At 44.1% G+C, this 9875-nt stretch overlaps 1 protein-coding gene and 1 pseudogene across 2 annotated transcripts in view; one reads left to right on the top strand and one right to left on the bottom strand.

Annotated features, from left to right (window-relative positions):
* Positions 1 to 5574: 5574 nt before the first annotated feature.
* On the bottom strand, positions 5575 to 6688 carry LOC137760849 (small ribosomal subunit protein eS1-like; annotated as a pseudogene).
* A 1292-nt stretch (positions 6689 to 7980) lies between these two features.
* FBXO42 (F-box protein 42) overlaps positions 7981 to 9875 on the top strand; it is an 88026-nt gene continuing 86131 nt past the window's right edge. For both annotated transcript variants that reach the window (XM_068538985.1, XM_068538984.1), the window contains exon 1: positions 7981 to 8217. The gene's annotated coding sequence lies outside the window, so the exon portion shown is untranslated. The remainder of the gene's footprint in view (positions 8218 to 9875) is intronic.

Here is a 9875-nt window from a genome sequence, read left to right as displayed (position 1 = left end):
ATTAGTTGATGAAATTGCACCTGAGCTGGATGACCAGAACTGCTGAAGTTCTCCTGAGTCTTTAATGACAGATACGTACATTAACATTACCTTCGAAACTTACTTTATGTGTCTTCCTAAACAGTGTTCTTTTTTTTTTTTTTTTTCTACAGTATAGAATTGGAGACCCTGGACTTTAAAGTTAACTTTGGACACTTCCAAATTTAACATGCTGTGTGATCTTATGGAAGTTGCTTAGGATTTCTGTGCCTCAGTTTCAGTTTCCCCAAGTGTAAAAAAAGATAATAATAATAGCTTCTTCAAAGGTAGATTGTAAGGGGGCTTCCCTGGTGGCACAGTGGTTGAGAATCTGCCTGCCAATGCAGGGGACACGGGTTCGAGCCCTGGTCTGGGAAGATCCCACGTGCCGCAGAGCAGCTGGGCCCGTGAGCCACAATTACTGAGCCTGCGCTTCTAGAGCCTGTGCTCCACAACAAGAGAGGCCGCGACAGTGAGAGGCCCGCTCACCGCGATGAAGAGTGGCCCCTGCTTGCCACAACTAGAGAAAGCCCTCGCACAGAAACGAAGACCCAACACAGCCATAAATAAATAAATAAACAAATACTTTAAAAAAGGTAGATTGTAAGGATGAAATGAGTTACTATGCTAAAAAGCTTAGGAAAATGCTTAACCCATAGTAAGAGTTCTAAAGATGACCTATTATCATTATGGAGGTGTCTTGCCTGCCTTAAGAAGACATAATTCTCACTTCTCTAGTTATCCTTTTTTCCCCAAACACAAAAGCAGGAGGAAAACCAAACACCTTGTGTTTTTATTCTCACTGACATGTTCCTGTAGGCCTCTCAGTATTAAAACCATATCATTCAGTAGTGTTGCATTTGGCTGCTATAATCAAGTTATCTGACTTAGAATGGGTTTTTTGAATGGGTTTCTTCTTGTGTTTTTAGCATGCCATTAATCTTTCTTTTTTTTAAATAAATTTATTTATTTATTTTTGGCTGCGTTAGGTCTTCATTGCTGCATGTAGGCTCTCTCTGGTTGCGACGAGCAGGGGCTACTCTTCATTGTGGTGCGCGGGCTTCTCATTGCAGTGGCTTCTCATGTTGCGGAGCATGGGTTCTAGGCATGTGGGCTTCAATAGTTGTGGTGCATGTGCTCTAGAGTGCAGGCTCAGTAGTTGTGGCGCAGGGGCTTAGTTGCTCCGCGGCACGTGGGATCTTCCCGGACCAGGGCTCGAACCTGTGTCCCCTGCATTGGTAGGCAGATTCTTAAGCACTGCGCCACCAGGGAAGTCCACCATTAATCTTTTTTTTTTTTTTTTTTTTTTTTTTGTTTGTTTGGTTATTTATTTATTTATTTATTTATTTATTTTTATGGCTGTGTTGGGTCTTTGTTTCTGTGCGAGGGCCTTCTCCAGTTGCGGCAAGTGGGGGCCACTCTTCATCGCGGTGTGCGGGCCCCTCACTATCGCAGCCTCTCCTGTTGCGGAGCACAGGCTCCAGACGCGCAGGCTCAGTAGTTGTGTCTCACGGGCCCAGCCGCTCCGCGGCATGTGGGATCCTCCCAGACCAGGGCCCGAACCCGTGTCCCCCGCATTGGCAGGCAGACTCTCAACCACTGTGCCACCATGGAAGCCCCACCATTAATCTTTCTAAAGTGACAATTTCCTGTTGAGAAATGTTGCCATTTGTATTCCTAATGATTATTATAAATTGCAGTCATGTATTAACTCTTACTAGTCTTTATTTAAAGTAACATGCTTACTAATTTTCTGGTTTCATGACTTCCTGTCTCTGGAATATCGGTCATCTCTGGGTCTGTCCTCAGTCCACTGTTTTTACCTAGATGCTCATGGTGTAAGCCACCCACTGTTGGTAACTCTCAAAGTTGATTTACAGCCCTGAATTGACCTGGTATTTCCGATTCATATAGCTAGGCTTCTTATTGGCACTTCACATGGCTATTCCACTAGCAGCTCAAATACTCTCTTCTAAAATATCACTAATACCGTTAACAGCCTGACCAACTTCAAAGATGAAAGATTTTGTCTTGGGCTTCCCTGGTGGCACAGCGGTTAAGAATCCGCCTGCCAGTGCAGGGGACACAGGTTCGAGCCCTGGTCTGGGAAGATCCCACATGCCACAGACCAACTAAGCCCATGCGCCACAACTATTGAGCCAGTGCTCCAGAGCCCATGAGCCACAACTACTGAGGCTGCATGCTACAACTACTAAAGCCCGCGTGCCTAGAGCCCGTGCTCTGCAACAAGAGAAGCCACTGCAATGAGAAGCCCGTTGCACTGCCCCCTCTTGCCACAACTAGAGAAAGCCCGCACGCAGCAACAAAGACCCAATGCAGCCAAAAATAAATAGACTAAATAAATTAATTTTAAAAAAAGATTATGTCTTGTTCACTCTCTGGAACTATATTTACTTTGAATACATACTCCTGTGAACTCATTCTTTTAAGTAAATTATCCTAACTGAGCCTTGGCAGCAGCAAGGTGGATGAGACCATCAATCAGTCATCACCTACGTCTAGTTTTTCCTAATTGCAAGTCATGAAGTCGTTTTAGGCTTTGTATTTGCAGTATGTTACCAGCAGAGGGAGACAGTTTCTTACAATTGTGTTGCATTTGGCAATGAGCCTTACTTAACAAAGGAATTTGTTGGGCATTTTTTAAAATTGTTTCTAATATTCTCCAATTATCTTTTTTAAATTAATTAATTAATTTATTTTTGGCTGCGTTGGGTCTTCGTTGCTGCTTGCGGGCTTTCTCTAGCTATGGCAAGCGGGGTCTACTCTTCGTTGTGATGAGCGGGCTTCTCACCATAGTGGCTTCTCTTGGTGTGGAGCACGGGTTCTAGGCACGTGGGCTTCAGTAGCTGTGGCACGCGGGCTCAGTAGTTGTGGCTCGCGGGCTCAGTAGTTGTGGCTCGTGGGCTCTAGAGCACAGGCTCAGTAGTCGTGGCACACGGGCTTAGGTGCTCCATGGCATGTGGGATCTTCCTGGACCAGGGGTTGAACCTGTGTCCCCTGCATTGGCAGGTGGATTCTTAACCACTTCACCACCAGGGAAGTCCCAAGTTGGGCATTCTTAAGACTGAATCTAGGGCTTCCCTGGTGGCGCAGTGGTTGCGAATCTGCCTGCCAACGTAGGGGACACGGGTTCAAGCTGTGGTCTGGGAAGATCCCACATGCCGCGGAACAACTAAGCCCGTGCGCCACAACTACTGAGCCTGCGCTCTAGAGCCGGGAGCCACAACTACTGAGCCCGTGTGCCACAACTTATGAAGCCCACGCGCCTAGAGCCTGTGCTCCGCAACAAGAGAAGCCACCGCAGTGAGAAGCCCGCACGCCGCAACAAAGAGTAGCCCCTGCTTGCCGCAACTAGAGAAAAGCCCGCGCGCAGCAGCGAAGACCCAACACAGCCAAAAATAAATAAATAAAATAAATAAATTTATTAAAAAAAAAAAAAAAAGACTGAATCTACTAAGAGACCAGAAAGATAGAGATCTTGGAGCTCGTTTGAGGTTGCTGCAAAGGAAATAGCTTTTCTTCCACCAAATGGATAATCAAGACGCCAGCCCTAGTTAATCACATAGGCCTCCTGGGCAAGTCCCTTCCTCATCTGTAAAATGAGGGGATGGAACCAAGTAAGGTCTAAAATTGAGGAAGTGGTGGAAGTTTCTTCCTCCAGCGGGAGAGCCCCAAAAGTTGAGGCAGTGGCATAAACAGGCACTGACAGAGACCCTAAAGCATGAGCTTCTCTTTCTTGAGAAATATGTTTGTTATACCATTCATGTTTGGGGCTTAGTGATTTGCACTCAGAACTGCAGGTACCTTTGATCTATCATGTGAAACACTCTGGTATGTGATAGGAATATAAGAGCAAAGCCCATAGTGAGAAAACTTTCCATCTGATTTCCAAGCTGGGGCTATGTAGACAGTTAAGAAATAAATGGCAACCTACCAATATTTAAAATGTACATGCCTGTTGAGCCAGCAATTGCATTTCTAGGAAATTTCCCTGTAGATACATTGGCTCATATGCAAATAAAATTATGAGGATATTAATTGCTGCTTTGTTTATAATCACAAAAGACTGGAAACAAATGTCCATCACTAGAGGATTCATTTTAAAAATACATGGTCCAGCCATGCAAAGGAATAGAATGAATTGTTAACTTAGATGGTTCTAAATAAACTGACATTAAATGATCTTGAAGAACTACAGTTAAGTTTTAAAAAAAGCAAGATACAGAGCAGTGTGTATAGTTTGCTGCTATTTGTAGGCTTATTTATTTATATGTGTATTTATTTATATGTGTATTTGTATATGCATCTCTGGAAAGATATAAGGGACTTGTAACAGTGGTCACTTTGGTGGAGAGGCAAGGTTTACCAGGTAGCTGGGGGAGTGGTAGGATGGACTTAAAATTTATTATATATCCTTTTGTACCTTTTGAATTTTGTTTTATGTACATATATTATTTATTCTAAATAAGTAAGAACATAAGAAATGAATTTCAGTAATTGATTGTTGCGATGGACTCTGGACGATACTTATGAGAGAGATCATAGCCACTCCTCTCATCCTAGCCTCATATCTTGTCCCCTTACCTCCAGTCATGTCCCAATGTGTGTTCACACTGCAGAGAGATTGTTCTAAAACACCATTTCATCGCATATCCTCCTTGCCCCCAAATCTCCATGACCTAGGAGGTAATACCCAGTTTTCTTCCTGATATTCCAGGCCATATATAAACTGACCTCAATCTTATGTCCTCTTGTTTGTCAGAAGCAACATTGTGTAGAGTTCAATAGCAAAGGCTTTGAGGTGAGACCACCTGGGTTCAAACCCTACCCATGACCATGAGTTGAGTCACTTAATCCCTGGGTGCTTCAGGTTCATCATCTGTAAAATAAGCTCAACAATGGCACTTACTTAGCAGTATTTGGTACTTAATAAGAGTATACAATATACATCAACTGTGATTATTATTAAAGTCTTTGCTTTAATAATAATACTTTTGTGCTTATCACAATTGATAATTTTATATTGGCTTATTTACTTGTTTATTGTCTGTCTCTCCCAGTAAACTGTTGGGCTCTCCATGAGGGCAGGGACTTTGTTGTTTTATTTAAAAGTATATTGCTGTACATATCACATGGCTTGGCACATATTAGGTGCTTACTAAATATTTGACTGAATGCCCTCTTAGTTTTCAAATTCCCAGTTCATTCATTCTTTTATTCATTTAACAAATATTTAGCGAGTCCCTACAGGGTGCCAGTCTCTATAATTATGTGATAAAGCATTGAACAAAACGGACAAAAATCCCTGCTGTCTTTGAGCTAGGAGATTCAGGGTGGAGTGGTTTCTGTATTTGAACCTGTTCTAACATAATCTAGCAGTTCCAAACCTAACTGGACATCAGAATCCCTGGGGAGCTTTAGAAGAAGTCTGAGTCAGTGTCTAAAGTGAGTCCTGCAACCTGCATTTTTTTTTTTTAACCTGCATTTTTTTATACAAGTAAGATTTTTTTTTTGTCACTGTTAAGAGTCTGAATTTTAAACAGATTCTTGGACTCATGACTCATATCAGTTGGCTCATTCAACTTTAGTACCTATCTCACCGTCAGTAGCTTTTCCAGAACTACTACCTTCATCATGAAACTCCATGAGTTTTCCCAATTCAAACTTGAACTTCTTCAGCATTTTTACTTTATTGTTTATTTATTTTTATTAAAAAATTTTTAATTGAAATATAGTTGATTTACAATGTTGTGTTAGTTTCAGGTGTACAGCAAAGTGATTCTGTTATACATATATATATATCTGCATTTTTACTTTTCTAACAAAGACATCATGGAGTGGATAATTAGACTGGTGAGCCTCATGTCTTTTCCAATGCTGTCTGGAATCAACTTATTGACCATTTCTATCTAGTCATTTGTCTGCACCATCTTCCGGATTTGTCAGACCCGTTGGTGTTGCGCGTAAGAGGTCTTCTGAATCTGATTGTTGCATTTTTTTAGTAAAGCCAAGAGAGAATAGACAAGCAAATAACCATTGGTAGTCTTGACATCAACATGAGTTTCAATCACGGTCTGCTGTTTTTTTGACCATGGAGCTCATTTCGTCACAGGTGTGATCCATGCCATGGAAATTAAGCAGTTTTTGCCCTGAACATCTTCAGTAATCAGCTTGAATTTTTTTAATGCCACTTCATCATTCTGCAGATCAGGAAGGCTCACTTCAAAAACAACAACCCCTGAGGCCATCAGATGGGATTTGGTTCCCAGAGGTTTTTTGTTTTTTGTTTTTTGGGTTTTTTTTAAGATTTTTTTGATGCAGACTATTTTTAAATTCTTTATTGAATTTGTTACAATATTGCTTCTGTTTTATGTTTTGTTTTTTTGGCCATGAGGCATGTGGGATCTTAGCTCCCCAACCAGGGATCAAACCCACACCCCCTGCATTGGAAGGCAAAGTCTTAACCACTGGACTGCCAGGGAAGTCCCCCCAGAGTTCTTATGACTGGTGTTTTTCCAATATTTCTTATATTGAACATAGCTGGTGCTTTCACATCATACCAATCTTTCTTAGAAAACAGATCAACCACTTTCTTCTTGGTTCCCTTTTTGCTGCCTTTCATAAGGTGCTTGTTCTTGCTGACATCCATGGTACTGCTCAGACAGCCAAAAGGTGGAACCTGCATTTTTAAAAGGAAGTGCTCAAAAGCTGGTCCAGTGTTTCTAACATTGAGTCTACAGGGTACTTGGGGGTCGGGGTGGGGGGGTTCACAAGTTCTATGACAATTTTTAAGCTTGGGATTTTTAATGATACAATTTTAATATTTATTTATATTTATAATTGCCAAGTTTCTCTTTTGCAGTGATATTTCCTAACTGAAAGACTTGAGTTTCTTAAATCAGTGTTTCTCATACTGGGATTCCATGAGTGTTTACCCAGGGGTCTTTGCATTATTCAAGTTTGTGAAACACAGATCTAGTGCTTTCTAGTGTGAGGTTGACCCAAGTTTGTTCGATAGCATCTTGCCTTCCCAACTTGAGAGCAGACCTGGGTTCTGATCCAGCCCTATGTCCTAAGAGATGTCCCAGAAGGTCCACTTTATCCCAGGGTGGTGGGCTGGCAGCTCAAGGTTGCTTCATTTTTAGGTGCAAGGGATGAAGACTGAAGCCCTTGGGCTCCGTATCTCTGGCATTTCCTTAGACCACATGCTGTGCAGGTAATTCATGAAGGTTCTCACCTACACACCAGGTTGCTCCCTTGGAAGGGGGATTTTGCTGGAACCAGAGATAGTTACGCTGGAAAGTACAAGAGCTTGGGAACCAGATGCGCCTGAGTTCAAATCCTACCTTCCCACCCCAACTCCCCAGAAATGTGGCTTTGGGAAGATAACCGATATATCCCGTGACTCAGTTTCCTCATCTGAAACATGGAGCTAGTAACAAGTCACACAATGGTTGGTACACAATTATGGGAGGCTTCGGTTGCATAACTAAGGCACTGAGTTTCTCTCCTTCAGTTGACATCAAGAGCGCTTGTGCTCATCGGGCCCTCGGGGTACAAATGAATTAATTACTGGTCTAACATCTATCATAGACTCAAGCCGTTGGGAAAACTGCTCAGTTGTCCCTAGCAGTGCAGAGAAGGGTGAGTGCAGTTCTAATGCCGTTTGTAGGCACCCGAAGAAAGCGGGCGCGGAAGCGCGATGTTTCCTCACTCCAGCTTGGCTCCCCCAGGCGGCGTTCCAACCTCGGAGAATCTCCCGGGGACCAGAGGGGTGGGGGTTGGGGGCGGCGGGCCGCGGCTTGTACCTTCCCAACATGGCGCCCCCCATAGGCCGCCTGCCGCGGGCCCGCCGCACTGACGTGTGCGCGCGCGCGTGTGTCCTGTGTGCCGGTCCCCGGCGCATGCGCGCTCCGTGCGGTCTTCTCCCGGCCAGAGCAGCAGGAGCGGCGGCGGCGGCGGCGGCGGCGGCGGCGGTGACGGCGGCGGAGGTGGCTGCAGCGTTAGAGTGGAGGAAGATGGCGGCTCGGAGCGGCTCGGTGTCCCGCCAGCTGTGAGGAATCCCGAGTGCGGCAAGCGCGGCCTGGGGCGGAGCGCCTCTGTTCAGGTCCTATCCCCGGCTCCCTCACCTTCTTCGCCAGCGGAGCGTACCCGAGAGCGTGGCGCTGGCTGGACCAGGTGAGGCCTCTTCCTCTCCCGGGGCCGCGGCGGGGAGCTGGCGGCTTATGCCCTTTATGCCACGGGTCCGGCGCAGGCCCTGCACCCCGCGCGGGGGTCGGTGCCGGCTGGCCTGGGGGCCTTGCTGTAGTCATTCTCGGCCTCCCCGGGTTAGGCAGGGAGGAGGAGAATCCCTTTCCAGGCAGCTCTTGGGATGGGGGCGAACCCGGCCTCTCCCCTCTAGCACGGAGGTTTTCGTCCCCTCACCGGAGCCACGAAAAGGTATGTGACCAGGGTAAGGATGGCTCTGGGGTGTCAAATTATTTTCCACCCCACCCCCAAATCTTTAACGCCTTTTGAGAGGAGCCGGAGTTCGGTGCCCTCCAAAATTGGGGCTGCGGCGAGGGGCCAGCATCTCTGAAGCTGCAAAAAGAAGATTTTGGAATTGGCTTAAAAAATGAAACACAAGCAGCCTTTCCTACCCCTTAGTTTTTTGAGTGTTCCCCCAGAGAAGTAGGAACTGCGGATCTCCTTGATTGAGACAGCAGCCCACGTTGTGACCGTGGAAGGCTTCTGGTGAGAATTGGTGCAAAGGGAACCGTGGAGGGTGGGAACCAATTTGTAAACGAAGAAAAAAACAGTCGTAAGATCTTGATAGTGTCTGGAAAGTAACTTCGGGGCTAATGAAGTCCTCTAGATCCTTTGAAACCTTTGGATTGTTAAGATTCGGAATACCCAATTGCTTTTGTCTTAATCTCCCGAATTTTATTAGGAAAATAAAAGCTTCATTTCTAAATTGCCAAAGTCTTTGGACTTTTCTGTGGTGGGATTCCTATTTGCTCAGCGTGAAGATTCAGACACATTACCAGTTCTCGCTTGCTGGCAGGGACATTGTACTATACTTACCCTTTTTGAGAACAACTTTTGTTGTTGTTCAAATGCTAATTTGGAGACTTTGATTTTGTTTGTTTCAAGTGGGGAAGCCGGTTTGAAGCCTTGTGGTCTCTTCCTTGAGGAATGAAGGCTTCAGTTGCAGTTGTGCTACGGGGAATTGTTGAGGAGATAACATTGGCTTGGACACACCAAGTACCTTTTATAACTTAAATTTTTGTTTCGCTTGTGCTTAAGAATGATGACGTCATGGATTTAAAGGGACAAGGAAAATTTGAGAGGAAATAGCATCATTTAGAATTGAACATTTAAGATTCAGTCTATAGCTTTTACAGTGAATAGTGGTGCTCTGTTTCAGATCCCTAATTTTGAGCGTATTCATGTGTATAATCTGACTGGTTTCCTTTCTGTTGTATGTTGTCATTTTATATCCTGTAACTGTTTGCTTTTGACAAGCCTAGTATGAATATATTACTTTATCTACATTGACCCATGGGTGTTTTGTCTACTTCAAAAAGCTTTTAATTGTTAAAATGACAACTGTTTAGTTTAATAGTAGCTAATTTTTTGACCATTTTTTTCTTTTCTTAAAGCCTTTTCCATGGAGATTTGTACATTTTCTTAGTGCCTTTGCTAAGGCCATAAACCTAAACCAACAACTTCTCCATTTTAGACAATTGGAGAGCCACTCTGCATTTCAATTTGCTAATAAAGAGTCATGAAATTAATGCAGTAAAACATCCTGGTGGTTTGACATTATACTTCTTGGCATAATGTGTTGCATTGTT

The sequence above is a fragment of the Eschrichtius robustus genome, chromosome 3 (genome assembly GCF_028021215.1).
Source record: "Eschrichtius robustus isolate mEscRob2 chromosome 3, mEscRob2.pri, whole genome shotgun sequence".
In the NCBI taxonomy this organism is placed as follows: domain Eukaryota; kingdom Metazoa; phylum Chordata; class Mammalia; order Artiodactyla; family Eschrichtiidae; genus Eschrichtius; species Eschrichtius robustus.
Note: the sequence above shows the minus strand (reverse complement) of the source record. Positions and strands in the feature narration are given on the sequence as shown.